This window comes from Daucus carota, chromosome 3 (genome assembly GCF_001625215.2).
Source record: "Daucus carota subsp. sativus chromosome 3, DH1 v3.0, whole genome shotgun sequence".
NCBI classification, from domain to species: domain Eukaryota; kingdom Viridiplantae; phylum Streptophyta; class Magnoliopsida; order Apiales; family Apiaceae; genus Daucus; species Daucus carota.
Genome location: NC_030383.2, coordinates 55,954,603 through 55,971,557, shown reverse-complemented (window position 1 = coordinate 55,971,557; position 16,955 = coordinate 55,954,603). Strand labels below are relative to the sequence as shown.

At 35.3% G+C, this 16,955-nt stretch overlaps 1 pseudogene; it reads right to left on the bottom strand.

Moving 5' to 3' along the window:
- Positions 1 to 8,999: 8,999 nt before the first annotated feature.
- On the bottom strand, positions 9,000 to 16,898 carry LOC108214901 (E3 ubiquitin-protein ligase RGLG2-like; annotated as a pseudogene).
- Positions 16,899 to 16,955: the final 57 nt, after the last annotated feature.

The following is a 16,955-nucleotide window of genomic DNA, read 5'->3' as shown; positions in this document are numbered from 1 at the left end:
CGCGTTTTGTTCACGTTTGGTTTGGTTTGTTGTCTCACCGTTTGTGTGAGTTTTGTTATTTTCTCATCATTTGTGTGAATATGATGTTTGATTTGGTAGTAAAAGTTGTCGGAGGACTGCATTCTCGGTCGATAGCTCAAACTGGTTACGACGGAAGCGAAAGTGGCGAAGCATGTGTAAATATCATCTTCAACAAATCACGTGATTTTATCTCCGAGAAGAATGGATTAATCAGTGATTGTTTCTGTTTTTTGTTTGTTCGACGCGACTGTTTATGTAGATGACGTATGGCTTTTTATTATTGAATTAACTCATTTATCAAAAAAAAATCCCAAAATAAGTTTGTGATCAAGAAACTTAGGTGCATACGGAATACGTGGCCGTTTGGTTGAGTTTAAAACAAGTGTTTATCGCTTAAACTAAAAAGACTAAAAAATATTTATAAATATACCAATTTTTTAAAAATTATTTACAATAATACTGTCAAGTTAAATATTTTTTAATAATACTGTCATTTCTCGTGTTGTATAGTTTCCAAAGATCATCATTTCTCGTCTTGTATGTGTGTTTACATCGGTTCCGCGATTGAATTTGTTGGGATGGCCGATTTGTGTGAAATAAGGTAGTCAGTGTTCTCGTGTCTTGTAGTTGGTTGATGAGCTACAAATAATAGCCTCATTAATTCGGAATTTATTTACCTCTCCCTTTGCAACTTGAAAAAGGCAGGCTATACAACAGAGGCTGCACAAACACTATGTAAAGCTCAAGAGTCCAGTAAGCTAGGGATGTATTGTTATGACCTATGACACCATTTTAGGAACCAGGGGAAAGAATTAAGTCTAAAGAAAACGTGTAATGCATTATTACATACCTAAAAAAAACTAATAAAAGATGTTTGTGTATCGAGTTCATATTTTCGACCAATATATACAATGTTATAATCCTAGAAACAACAATTTATCCACTTGACTACCGCCTGTATTTTTTTCATGTTTCTCGATCTTGGTAACACATTCCCAAACAAGTTTTGTAATAACGAAACGGGCATATGAGAATTTGGTCCTAGCTAGTGGAACAAGAAAGACATGGATCTATATTCAATACACAATCAAAGGATTCCCCCCCCCCCCCCCCCCACCACCAAAAAAAAATAAAAATATATATAAGAATGCCTATTGCTTTGTTTTCGCTCCGCTCGTGTGTGGCACTCCTTACTCACAGGGCGGCATACCTAAAAAAGAAAGAGATTCCGAGACCTGGGAATAGTTCAGTCTTCCCATCATGATATCGACTAAGAGGAAAGTCGCACATAAATATGGGTTCGAATCCCATTCATGATTCTAGTTCAGAAAGACTTCATTCCATCGCGAAGAAGGAAGCACATTACGAACCGAACAGATAAGCACAGACAGGGGGGCTTTTTATTTAAGTGTAATCACACTAAACTTCTCTTATGAACCTTTTTCATTTTATATGTCATCCTTTACTTATTCTCTTTCTTACAGTAGGTCTTAGTTAAAGCGCCCAACTCATAATTGGCGAATTCGTAGGTTCAATTCGTACTGGATGCACGCCAATGGGACCCTCCAAAAAGTCTATTGGAATTAGCTCTGTATCAATGGAATCTCATCATCCATACATAACGAATTAGTGTGGTATATTAATATCATAATAGATGAACAGTAAGAACTAGCATTCTTATTGAGACTGAAACTCATAGGAATAAAATATATTTATGGATGGAATCAAATATGCAGTATTTACCGACAAAAGTATTCGGTTATTGGGAAAAAATCAATATACTTCTAATTTATCAGACTATGTTTTTAAGGAGTCTTAGAGCATCTCCAAGAGAGTCTTAAATGAGCTCTTAAATTTGAGGAGGGTGAAACTGCTAGAGAGAATAAGGGAAATGAAAATTCACGCCGAAGATGTTGACTGAAACAAGTTTAAACAACGGTGAAAAAATATTAATTACCACGCAAAAAGACTGTAAAAGTAAAAGATTCGTTCGAACGAATCTTTTCATCCTCCAGAGAAAAAAATGCAACGGTACATGGCAGACCTGAATGGGTTATCACTACTCCACTTTTTCAGGGTTGCCTTTGGCGAGTCGCAACCTCTTTCTGGCATGATGGAGAGACACCAGGCATATTCCACCTGTTACGGTAACATTACACAAATTCTTATTTATTTGGACGGTCCCTCTCATCTTGTTACGGTGATATTTACATCGAATTACATTTTGGTTTATTATAACTAGTTGTTCAATTTTAAATATTTTTGTTTTTCTCAAAATACTATAACACACCAGTTATTCTGCCCTTCAATTTTAGAAATATATTTTTTCAATTTCAAACTGAAAAAAATGAATCTATCAAATTGCAAAAAGAAATTTGAACCGACTTAGATTAAGTGATTATCTTTATCGTTGATTTGACACCTTTATTTTTATGCATTCCAGGACATTTATCGTGAAAGGTACGGTTATGATGAATTTATTGAATATCACAGTGTCGTAGTTGTGGGCGTGAATTTATGAGAAAATTATTTTATCATAAGAAATTCTTATGGAGAAAATTGGGGACTTGGTGGCTACGCAAAAGTGGACTGTAGCGAGTTATTTGATTTCACGGTCCCTGTTGGAGATCTTTATTGTTCAATTTTTATCTTAAATTGTAATTTGATTGAAATGTTATTTTTAATGAACTTTGAGTTGACTATTTATTGTTATGTACCAATTTCTTCAATTTATTTTTCATATATAGCTTAGTATAAATTGATAAATCACAGTAAACAACAGTGAAAGAATATCAATTACCATGCAAAATGACGGTAAAAGTAAAAGATTCGTTCGAACGAATCTTTTCATCCTTCAGAGAAAAAAATGCAACGGTACATGACAGACCTGAATAGGGTTATCACTACTCCACTTTTTCAGGGTTGCCTTTGGCGAGTCGCAACCCCTTTCTGGCTTGCTGGAGAGACACCAGGCATATTCCACCTGCTACGGTAACATTACACAAATTCTTATTTATTTATTATATATAATTTAATTTAATTTAAATTAATAAGTTTGAGTTTTCTAGTATATAATTTTTTTTTCTTGATATAAAAAAAAAATATTTCTTAAGAATCCGATTTGACTTGTTTCAATAATATAATTTATTGAGATTTTGTAAAACATAACTGTTAAATAATTTTATTTTTGATAAATTATAAATTTACTTATAATAATATTTATTTTTTATAACCATCCAGGGTCCCCGAATTGGAATTCCAAGTCACCGGAGTTTGGGAAATTGGACTGATCCGGACCGGAACCGCAAGGATGATATCATTCACTCTTTATTGAGACAACCGCTTGCAGCTGCTATCAGGGCAACAGTGAGATTTCAAAATCTCACTCATGTGACAGGACAGGTGATATTTACATCGAGTTACATTTTGGTTTATTATAACTAGTTGTTCAATTTTAAATATTTTTGTTTTTCTCAAAATACTATAACACACCAGTTATTCTGCCCCTTCAATTTTAGAAATATATTTTTTCAATTTCAAACCGAAAAAAATGAATCTATCAAATTGCAAAAAGAAATTTGAACCGACTTAGATTAAGTGATTATCTTTATCGTTGATTTGACACCTTTATTTTTATGCATTCCAGGACATTTATCGTGAACGGTACGGTTATGATGAATTTATTGAATATCACAGTGTCGTAGTTGTGGGCGTGAATTTATGAGAAAATTATTTTATCATAAGAAATTCTTATGGAGAAAATTGGGGACTTGGTGGCTACACAAAAGTGGACTGTAGCGAGTTATTTGATTTCACGGTCCCTGTCGGAGATCTTTATTGTTCAATTTTTATCTTAAATTGTAATTTGATTGAAATGTTATTTTTAATGAACTTTGAGTTGAATATTTATTGTTATGTACCAATTTCTTCAATTTATTTTTCATATATAGCTTAGTATAAATTGGTAAATCACAGTAAACAACAGTGAAAGAATATTAATTACCATGCAAAATGACGGTAAAAGTAAAATATTCGTTCGAACGAATCTTTTCATCCTTCAGAGAAAAAAATGCAACGGTACATGGCAGACCTGAATAGGGTTATCACTACTCCACTTTTTCAGGGTTGCCTTTGGCGAGTCGCAACCCCTTTCTGGCTTGCTGGAGAGACACCACGCATATTCCACCTGTTACCGTAACATTACACAAATTCTTATTTATTTGGACGGTCCCTCTCATCTTTTTACATACGAAAAATAGTAATATTTTATTATATAAAATTCAATCACATCATCTACTTCACCCTCTATCTCAATTTTATATTTACTTTATACATTAATCATTGACCGGTCCCACCACTTTACTTACTTTTCCTACTTTTATCTAATAAATTACATTTTTTCTTAGTTTTCATGCACCCCTCAATGTAAAGTCAATGTTTACATTGAGGAGAACTGAGGGAGTATATCCCAGTCATTTTTTTAAACTTTTTTATGGGATATCCCATCCAATTCTTTACATTTCAAGAGTGAGTATATAGTCACTCTCTCTACACAAGATATTGTGGACAATTTTCGGAAATATAGTCCCGGTTTTCATTCTCCAGAGAAAAAAGTGCTATGCTAAATGGGCAGACCTGAATGGGGTTATGACTACTGCGCTTGCGCTGGTTCAGGGTTGCTTTTGGCGAGTCGCAACCCCTTTCTGGCTTGCTGGAGAGACACCAGACATATTCCACCTGCTACGGTAACATTACACAAATTCTTATTTATTTATTATATATAATTTAATTTAAATTAATAAGTTTGAGTTTTCTAGTATATATAATTTTTTTTGCTTGATATAAAAAAAATATATTTCTTAAGAATTTGATTTGACTTGTTTAAATAATATAATTTATTGAGATTTTGTAAAACATAACTGTTAAATAATTTTATTTTTGATAAATTATAAATTTACTTACAACAATATTTATTTTTTATAACCATCCAGGGTCCCCGAATTGGAATTTCAAGTCACCGGAGTTTGGAAAATTGGACTGATCCGGACCGGAACCGCAAAGATGATATCATTCACTCTTTACTGATCCGGACCGGAACCGCAAAGATGATATCATTCACTCTTTATTCAAAATCTCACTCATGTGACAGGAAAGGTGATATTTACATCGAATTACATTTTGGTTTATTATAACTAGTAGTTTAATTTTAAATATTTTTGTTTTTCTCAAAATACTATAATACACCAGTTATTCTGCCCCTTCAATTTTAGAAATTTATTTTTTCAATTTCAAACCGAAAAAATTGAATTCATCAAATTGCAAAAAGAAATTTGAACCGACTTAGATTAAGTGATTGTCTTTATCGTTGATTTGACACCTTTTATTTTTATGCATTCCAGGACATTTATCGTGAAAGGTACGGTTATGATGAATTTATTGAATATCACAGTGTCGTAGTTGTGGGCGTGAATTTATGAGAAAATTATTTTATCATAAGAAATTCTTATGGAGAAAATTGGGGACTTGGTGGCTACGCAAAAGTGGACTGTAGCGAGTTATTTGATTTCACGATCCCGGTCGGAGATTTTTATTTTCTTTAGGAAGTATATTGTTCAATTTTTATCTTCAATTGTAATTTGATTGAAATGTTATTTTTAATGAACTTTGAGTTGACTATTTATTGTTATGTACCAATTTCTTCAATTTATTTTTCATATATGGCTTAGTATAAATTGGTAAATCACAGTAAACCACAGTTGCATCTCATTTAGGGCTGTTTGGATTGCTGATGGGAATGGGAATCAAGGGAATCGTTTGGGAATGGGGTTACCAAGTTTGTTTGGATTGTTCTGGAATCGGAATATGTTCACTAAATGAAGCTCTTTGGATTACTCTAGAATGGGAATGGGAATGAAAATTATTTTTTATTATTAAAATTGAAAAGTTCTATTAAATAATCATTGAATATAATATTTAAAATAAACTTATTTATCTTAAATATTAATAATAACTGAACAAATAATTCGACAATGACCCACATAACAAAGTGATATTTTAATTATTTATAAATAATAAAATTTATATATGAAACAAATCTGGCTAGGAGCAAAACAAACAATTTTATCGATAAAACTCTCATGCATCCAAGATTTCTTCCGAATAAAAAAGATTCACCCCATAATAACAAGGTCTATTTTAAACATAAATCTGACTGGTAGCAAAACAAACAATTTTATACTACTACGTGTTCTTGTCTTGTAAACACTTATCACTTACTTTTAGCTAATAGAAGACGATAAATATATTATTTTCTCAACTCTGCATCGGCATGGTAAAAAACCTTTAATTTGGGCGGCTCGGCCATAAGAATTTCAGCAGCTAGTAGCACTTGACCACCGGATAATCCTTCCATCTGTCTCAATGCCTCCATCACTTTAGCAGCCATGTCATCACTCTCGCTCGCAACTAACTTGCCAAGATGCTTATCGATATTCTCCATAAATGAACCTAATTCATCATCAAACATGGAAATTAAATTTTTTTCAGTGCTGTCCTTTGATCGCTTCCTTTTACCAGGCTTGGAAACAGAATCAGCTTCTTCTGTAGAAGCACTAAACATCGAGTCATTTGTTTCATTTCCCATATTCTCTATTGCTTCTGCAAAATTTTCAGCATTACTACCCGTTGCTCGATCATTCCCCATCAACTCTGCAAGGGCATGAAAATGCGGAAACGAAACACCCCACATACCTCTAGCATCCTTATGACTCTGAAAATTCCAAACATAAATACATTAATCAATATGAAGCAGAAATAATTGATATAAAACTGAGTAAATAAACAAACATGGAATGAACATTGCCATTATTAACTACTCGTGCATATACAATTATGTCAGATCGAGGATTATTTGAAATAGAAATGGACAGCAAACAAGAAATTTAAACAGCATTGTGACAAATGGAGTCAAATAAGTCCCAGGAGTAAACTGCTTAGTAACAGGTATAATCATAAATTTTAGATCCATTTGTAATTTTATTCTAACACTTTGGTATAAATTTAATCATAAAAAATTAAAACATGACAAATAATTTCTCAAAACCAGGTTGTTACGAATGTCCTCAGAAAGGTCTATAGCAATCCACCTCAAACTTGGTTAAACGAGAGAATGGCAATTCACTCTCTGGTGCAAGTAGAGATGCACAGGGTTCGAAATTTCAGCCTGGCCTGGAAGTTGACTGTTGAGGTTTTAACAAACACTTGAAAATTTTGGGTCGTTTAGTCCGATCTAGCTGCAAGCAATGCGGTTTAGTTACTTTAAAAGAGAAGTTATTATACTGAATACTCTGTTCCATCTCAAATTTCAAGCTTCTGATCATTAAGATAGCTCTGACAAGATAAATCCATAAAATACATTAGGAAGAAAGTATCTATTTATGTTTAATCTGCAATAGTAAGCCCTCCCTCCGTTAGGAATGACCGTGACATTAGAAATGAAGTAGAAGCAACTGAATTCAATCATGAAGCAGAAATATTTTCTTGGGCTCTATGAAGACCTAATTCAGTGTTATGGGAAAACACTGAATATTATTCAATTTCTCAAGGTTCGGTTGCGGCTTATATTTATCTCAAGGGGGTGGCAAGAAGGGCAGCGGTGTATATTTTGTAATTTAATAATCAACCATATTTGGATTTATAGAAGTCAAACTATTTTAAGATGTTAGAGAAAAGGTTTATCAAGATCATATATTATTCGACCCTTTACACTCATGTATCAGTCGGGAGGTAAAGGAGGACTAGAATCTACGGTGATATCTCTTGAATCTCATGATTCTTACAACAAGTTAAAATGTGGAAAGGAGCACTGCTATTAAATGGTTCTAAAATTGTATGCTACCAAGTTGCGGCCCAGCTATTTGGTTCAGATGAATGCGTAAAGGTTGATGCACTTGTGGCCACGAAACCACCTTTGCTTTGTACATCAAAATATCTGCTATACAGACAAGAAATCTAAGATACCATGAACCGAATCTCTTTCCGAAAGATGTAGTGCCCCCTTTTTCATTCTTATTAACGCATTCATGCAAGTGGACTGTACCGGTACTTGGTAGTTATACGCGTTTTTTGTACACGGACAAAATCTCATTTCTTCAAAGTAACCCTATGCGGCAGCAGAGATTACAGAGTAATTAAGCATGTGTGGTGTCATGTGCTAAAACCTATAGGTCCTTTTTTAAATTTCTAATCCAAATACACTTGTTATGGCTTTCTGAATAGCTTAGATTTAAAACAAATAAACCATAACAATAAGATGTCAATAAGTTTGTCTCCACTAGTTGAAGTACAAATTTACTTTAATATCAACATATATAATTTCAATATAACAATTTCCTGTTCTATCACCACGGATAACTCTTCAAAAAAGTAAATAGCAAAACTCAGTAACATAGAGCATCCTTGAAATAAAATCAAAAAAGATGCAGAGAAATAGAAGTACTACCACACATCATTACTTGATCACTAGAATAAGTCTAAATTTTACTATATGCTTGATCTTTATATTCTAATATTAATCAGGAACGAATACAACCCAGATTAATTATAGAGCATTAAACGATTAATTTATCTTCATCTTCTAATTAACTGCTACTTCTTTATCTAAATTCAGCAGATACCACATTGTTCTTATTCTACTGTATTCATGTCACCCAACCAGCCATTACATATTGGATTCATATGAATGCACTAAAGATACGCAACCATAAACAAAGAAAAGCAAATATGTACCTCACACCATTCGTCATACACGCTTTTGTCACATTGAATTTTTTTTGTATTCTCATCCCAACCAAATCCAGAACTAGCTCGCATATCGGCTATTGCGTGATACTTTCGCTTTAGATATTTCCACCTTGACTCAATGTGAGGATTTGCTTTTAGACCTGCCATGGGAACTTTCATAGCCATCAACTCTTCAACCCGAACCAAGTAACCATCCCTCCATCCCTTCTCACTCTTCCAGTTGATATCAATAGCTACTTCTTGAAGGGTTTCAACGAGAGCGCGATCCTCCTCGTCACTCCAATTTCTCTTATTCTGCCCTCTTCCTGTGTTCATACTATATGTAAAAAGTCAGGAAAAGACATATTAGCATTTAATAAGTTTGTCAAGCACAATTCGACAATGACCCACATAACAAAAGTGATATTTTAATCAGTGAATGCACATTATAAAATGGTTTAACTCAAATTAAAACATTGACGAGCATAACTTGTTCAATTCAGTTATAACGTTCTCACTTAGACATTTAATCAAACACCTTGATACCAATTTTCATGTATAAGCAGATTTTAAACACACAGCACAGCAGACCCATAAATTGCATAAATGGTGAGCCAATGTACACAATATATGCATATATTCGTGACGAGATTATAGATATGATGAGAGTTTTGTGAAATAAATTACCTTGGATCTTGCCTTGACTATCGAGCAAATGAAGAGTGGAGAGAGATATTGGGAGAGAGTGAGAGGAGAGACCGTGAGAGAGCGAGAGAGGCGAGAGGCTGAGAGACGAGATCGACAGACTGGAAGAAAGATGAGAGAAACGAAGAAATGAAGGAGAAGACTGGGATATTCGAGTGACTGGGATTCAATTTTCGTAACCCAGGGTACTGCGCAGGTTTGTGTTAACTGGCCAGAGGTATAGGAGTTCCCATTCCGCTCTCTTAAAAATCTAATCCAAACATAAGGTTACGGAATGTAAAGCCCATTCCTGTTTACCAAGCCCATAACCCCCCAACCAAACACCCCCTTAGTTGGATCATTGTGTATTATCATCGTGTCCAAATTATTAATATCTTGTTCCTCTGTCCATGGAATCAAAATATTTGCCAAAAATATGCATGCATCCATATAAAATTGTATTATACAAAACTGTTTTGAAAGCTAGTGCCTAGTTGTATTGCCTCGTCCAGATGATATTGCTCTCTTCAGACGAGCAATTTTCCCTGCTTGGTTTTACTCTGGTGATTATAGTTCCTTCAGGGGGACCTTCTAATTGCATTCTTACAAAGTCCACATGTTTTGTTCTCAGAAATCTGCATCTCCCATTTTGTCATCAAGGGAGAATGTATCATTGTCATACACTACCTTCAATTATGTGACAGTGGTGTCAGAAACGATCATTTTTGTGCAATATACATAAAGTACACTATCATGAGAACCAACTCTTTGTTAGCACAGCATATATTCACATATAAATCGATACTTATATCATATACGTACTCGGTCAGATTTATTTGCAATGAATACCAATGACTTGAAAGTATCATAAGGAAGAAGAATTCAATTTTACACCAAATCAGCTGCAAAAAATGGATCTTCTTGCAACACCTCATTGCATAGATATCACTTAACTTCATTAAACAATTTCATTGAGCTTCAGCTGAACTCTCATATACGCACTCAAGATTAACTCGCCAAACATACACACACACACACACACACACACACACACACGTGTGTGTGTGTGTGACACTAGTTCACAATTTTCAAATTGTAAATTAAATAATTTAACACTAACATTGTGTCAAAGTGGAGGCCTTAAATTTGGACCATTAAACCCAATATTTTTGGTAACTTAATAGTGTACCAGAGTGGACGTCTTTAGTTCCATGCTCAAGTACGAATCAGGGAACCCCGACAATTTTAACCATTTGGTAAGTAGGATCCGAGTATTTGGTCCCGAAAATGTGGTCCTACCAACATATTATCCAAACCCAAAACGGGCTTTCGTTTACCTGAGGGGAATTCTAAGTGATATAAGATCCGATTATATGTTGCTCCTGTCAAGTTTGTTCCAAGGATCATAATATCCAGATCATCACCTTGTTTAAACTTAGTTTAAGGACTATTATCATCCCATAAAATATGCCTATATTATTGTTAAAATTTCATAGAAATGAACCAAAAAAACGCCTAAAATCTAGTTCATGGATCATAATCTTTTAAAATTTTAAGTTTTTAAGGTAATAGTCAGGGATTATATTCCCTTATAACAAACATGGCTCGAAGAATTGGTAACATCAATACTTAAGAACCTTCAACCTCTTCAAGTCTTCATAACAATAACAGAGGGGTCCAACAATCAAGAACATTATTCACAATACACTACAAATTAAAAAAATGTGGAACTTAAAAGACTTACTAGTTTGACAGGGAGATTAGTATGTGTAATAGAGATTAATTACCTGTTTTCCCAATCTGAGAATGACATAGGGATCACTGCTCCTGGTGTCTCTGATAGCTAAATTTACACCTCTCTTTACGCGAACTCTGAGAAGGCCCAACAAATGCTCCATTCTGTATGTTTACAAGAAGACTATAAGTAAAGAGGGAGTGGGAGAGCGAACTCTGAAAAGGCCCAACAAATAAGACTAAGAGGGAGTGGGAAAGTGTTGATGCTTCTTGCGAGAGAGAGAGAGAGAGATGTTTACAAGAAGACTATAGGTAAAGAGGGAGTGGGAGAGCGAACTCTGAAAAGGCCCAACAAATAAGACTAAGAGGGAGTGGGAGAGTGTTGATGCTGTGAGGGAGGGAGGGAGGGAGGGTACATACGGAATACGAGAATTTCCAGAGAGAGGGGGGGGGGGGGGAGCGGGGGAGCGGGAGCGGGGGAGCGGGAGCGAGGGAGGGGAGAGGGAGAGAGAGAGAGGGAGAGAGATGGAGGGGGAGAGAGAGAGTACATACGGAATACAAGAATTTCCACCTTGTTGAATATCTAGTGGTGCTACCCGAAGACTTAAATGAATAGCCATCGCTGTTAAGAACAACCGAGATCCAATGAGAATTTGCGCGTAGCTTCTGGTCTTTGACATCAAAAAAGAAGGTTGTAATAACGAAACGGGCATGTGAAAATTTGGTCCTAGCTAATGGAACAAGAAAGACATGGATCTATATTCAATACACAATCAAAGGATTCCCCCCACCCTCACCCCCCCCCCCCAACCAAAAATATATATATATATAAGAATGCCTATTGCTTTGTTTTCGCTCCGCTCGTGCGTGGCACTCCTTGCTCGCAGGGCGGCATACCTAAAAAAGAAAGGGATTCCGAGACCTGGGAATAGTTCAGTCTTCCCATCATGATATCGACTAAGAGGAAAGTCGCACATAAATATGGGTTCGAATCCCGTTCATGATTCTAGTTCAGAAAGACTTCATTCCATCGCGAAGAAGGAAGCACATTACGAACCGAACAGACAAGCACAGACAGGGGGGGCTTTTTATTTAAGTGTAATCACACTAAACTTCTCTTATGAACCTTTTTCATTTTATACGTCATCCTTTACTTATTCTCTTTCTTACCGTAGGTCTTAGTTAAAGCGCCCAACTCATAATTGGCGAATTCGTAGGTTCAATTCGTAATGGATGCACGCCAATGGGACCCTCCAATAAGTCTATTGGAATTAGCTCTGTATCAATGGAATCTCGTCATCCATACATAACGAATTAGTGTGGTATATTAATATCATAATATATGAACAGTAAGAACTAGCATTCTTTTTGAGACTAGAACTCATAGGAAGAAAATATATTTATGGATGGAATCAAATATGCAGTATTTACAGACAAAAAGTATTCGGTTATTGGGAAAAAATCAATATACTTCTAATATCGAATCAGGATTAACTGGGACAGAAATAAAGCATTGGGTCAAACTCTTCTTTGGTGGTATATTCATATCATAATATATGAACAGTAAGAACTAGCATTATTGAGACTAGAACTCAGAGGGAAGAAAATATATTTATGGATGGAATCAAATACTCCCTCCGTCCCCTCCATTTCTTTACATTTTCCTTTTTGGGGTGTCCCATCTAATTCTTTACATTTCAAAACTTACCCAAAATAATCAATGGGTCCCACCACTTCTTCACTTTTCTTTCCTTTTTACACTACTTTTACTCCACTATCTTCTTTTTATACATTAAAAATCAATGGGTCCCACCACTTCACCCACTTTTCCTTCTATTTTCCACTACTTTATACATATTTCTTAATCTCCGTGCCCAACCCAAACGATAAGAAATGGGAGGGACGGAGGGAGTATGCAGTATTTACCGACAAAAGTATTCGGTTATTGGGAAAAAATCAATATACTTCTAATGTCGAATCAGGATCAACTAGGACAGAAATAAAGCATTAGGTCGAACTCTTTTTTGGTGTCAAGGTAATAGCTAGAGAGAGGGAGGGAGGGAGAGGGAGAGGGAGCGGAGCGAGGAGAGGGAGAGAGGGAGATGGAGGGAGAGAGGGAGATGGAGGGAGAGGAGGGAGAGTCGAAAGAGGGAGAGAGCAAGAGAGGGGGAGAGGGAGAGAGAGGGAGGGAGAGAGAGAGAGTGGAGAGGGAGAGATGGGGAGAGAGGGAGGGAGAGAGGGGGAGAGAGGGAGGGAGAGGAGAGGAGAGAGAGAGATGATTATGAAGTTATAAATATATGCATATATACACGGTGGAATTTAACAAAAAAAAGGAAGTGATAAATATCAGAAGAGTTGATGATAATTTTATTTTACAAAATACGCAAGAAAAGCATATCTTAATGTGCACTTTAAATTTCTTAGTATGCTTTTTATTTATAATGTATTTTGAAATTTCATTTTATTGAAAAAAATACTTAAATTTATATTAAAATAAAATTAAGGCCTCTATTCTTAAATTTCGCATAGGGCCCCCAATTAATTTTGTCCCGTGCCTTCTTAATAGGTACTAAATTGGTCGGCTAGTGAGTGCTCAAAGAGTATAATGTGCTTTCTGATAATACTAAACTATTGACCCTTTTTTTCCTTTAAAACAAAGCTGTAGTATTACTTTCCGGTGTCCATTGCACATCTTAGTAGTAGCATCTTATGTTACCCTGTGAGTATTTAATGTAAACCTAATTTATCAGTTATTATCAAGCATCAATCTTCAACCAAACAACCTTAACGTTTCTTCTGCAAATATAGCTTAAAAAAAAACCTTGCAATCTCTGTCAGATGCCTCGAGCACCTCAACAATACTTTCTGGTATCTCCTCCTCTGAAAAGAACCACAGTACAACATCATTGTATAGGAATTTAAACTAGACTGTAGATGCACAAGGTAAAAATGTGTCTGAATCAGAAGATATAGTATATAAATATGACACAGAGAACCTTGGATGTTGGTAACCATGTAAGATATATTACAGTTCTTTTAGACTATGGATCACTCTGTTCTTACTAACAAAGAAGTGTCATCTTTAGAGAGTACTATGTTCTTTCTTTCGATACATAAAATTTCTTTACAGGTTTGTGGTCCTACTACACCTTCTAGAGGGGATATAATTCAAAGAAGTTGAGTTGCAAAGAGGTGTATAATTACAGTGGATGATAGTTGGTTATGCTGCAGCACGAAATTTGAATGTAGCATAAAACAGGGGCATGTAGCTATTACCTCTAACACCTTCACCAAGCCTCTACGTCAAAGAACAACAGCCGGAGCTACACATCTTGCCTCCTCAGTCCGCCCGGATCAGCTGTAATTGGCATTGAACCTAATATTGGATTCACATGACAGAAAGTCATAAACTAAGGAAATATAGGTGCACACCTTCTCTTTATGGAGAGCCATAAAGGCCTCCAACCACTTGAGGAAATTGATGTTACAGATTATAGTGCAGAGGAAGATTGATATGGCAGCCAGCAAGACGTTGCCAGTAGACATACTATCACATATGGTACTGGCGCGGGACAAAAGTGGGAAATTTATGGAGGAGCTGGGAATTGTTGAATATATCATATATGTGTACAACAAAAAAATTATTCATTTTCAAATACCAAGGAAACGATTGTATCCTACATGCATTGATATAAACAATAACATAATTGTAAGCACTACTCCCCCCCCCCTCCGGACAAAAAAATATCTCCCAAACCCACCGACCAAAAAATTATAGTTTGAGTATTCCATTAAAAATCAAGTATCTTTCTGACTTCAAGTAATATACATGTCCTGAAAATTATATAACCAGGGGCAGAGTGTTTCAAACCAAGTGCAAGTAATATAAAGATTCTTTAAGGGGTAAAGGCACCTAAAAGGACATAGGAAATCTCTTGGACCTATCACACGAAAACAATACATAAATACGAGGCATAAAGCATACTATTATTTAAGACAAATTTAGCTGTGGAAACAAACAAAAACTCCCACAAGTACCTTCACAGATGGCATAATTTGTAACTAAGAATACTCTCAATTGTATGATAAGCATCAAATTGTTTCTATTCTTTATAAGAGAAGGATTTCTAGCTAGTGTTTTCAGATCTCTCTAAACCTTTTCTATTTAACTTGCATCAGGACAATAATATCAAATTCTCGCATCATGTCCCAGGGTCCATCCCCAACACCAACTAATATGATCGATAAGGGGTATTCACTGTAAAAGTAAATGTAAGAACATTTGTAGGTGTTTTGGTATCAAAATCATCATCAAGAAAAAGTTAAGACTGCCAAAATCACCTGGCTTTCACAATTGCCTCTACAGTTTTTCTTTCCTGATGGCTTAGCTGACCATGTTCAGTATCGACACTTCTTGTCACCTATCATCAAAGGTACATTGTTAAATATACATTAAATCCATATGTCATAGATGTATTCAGAAAGCAATCATAGCCATGTTTGTTTCAATAAATTACAATTCTCGGACTATAATTTTATAATACCTGCCCTTTGGCTACTATCAACAAAACATGATACTGGCCACGACTTTGTTCAACAATAGTAATTGCCATTTCAATAACGGGAGCAAAAGAAGTTGGACCTGTTCACATAAACCGACACCATGTTATAAGATACTAGCCCCAACCAAAAAGAAAACGGATATTAATTTAGTCAAGTTCAAACCTGCAAGTCTGAGTTGTGGGACTAGCTCTCTATATCGTGTCAACACTTCCTCGAATCCATCACAGTATTTCTCATCTGAATAGAAACTGAACACTTCTTGGTCATGCGTTGAAGCTGTAAATGAAAAAATCAGTTAAAGTCCTTGGTTCAGTCAACTTATTACAACCAACCATTGGTTGAATGCTGCATTGACGACAAACATCATCATAAGTCGTACTTTTAGCACTAACAGTGAAAGAAGAAATAAAGAAATACCATTTCCGAATCCAAAACAAGGAATTAAATTATCTTCATCAAATGAAGCTAATGTCCCCAATTATTGATATCGCTTCTTCATAAGGATTCTGATTACTCCCCTATGTGATGCAAGCTTTTCCGGTTAAATAATCTTGCACCTAATATTTATAAGAAGTATTAATAGCGATTTATCAACAGTCTGTAATAACTCGGAAGAAGTAAAATATAACCTGTCCATTCATTGCTCTTGGTAAAATCAATACCGACAATCAGATTTGACGACTCCAAACAAGCATGTGCCAAAGCCTCAGTAACCTTTAGACATGAAGGTTTAGTAAAAGCTTTACCAAAAGCTGATAATAAAATACAGACTTATATAATAAGGTGTACAGAAAAAAAAGTATGCTCGAGAATGAAAGACAAAGTTGCAAGACTTGCATAATAATCAGATACCGGACATATCTTGTTGTCATAAGTACAAACCACATTCAGTAATTAGAAAGAAATCTAAACTTTACCTGTTCTAAGCTATTTAAGTTATCATCTATTTTTGCAAATTTTTGCCCTGGTCCTTTCTTAGAATCAGGGCCCCAACCACCATAGCTTTGAGGGCGACGTGCCGATTCATATGTTTGTGACGGTTGAGGAAGCTGGACTGTTGATACCGACCTGGGGCAGAACGTTTTGAACTTTTGCCACCCATATTGTTCTATCAGATTAAATCAATCAACTTATATGAGCGTCAATCTTTTATTATAAATATATAGAACATA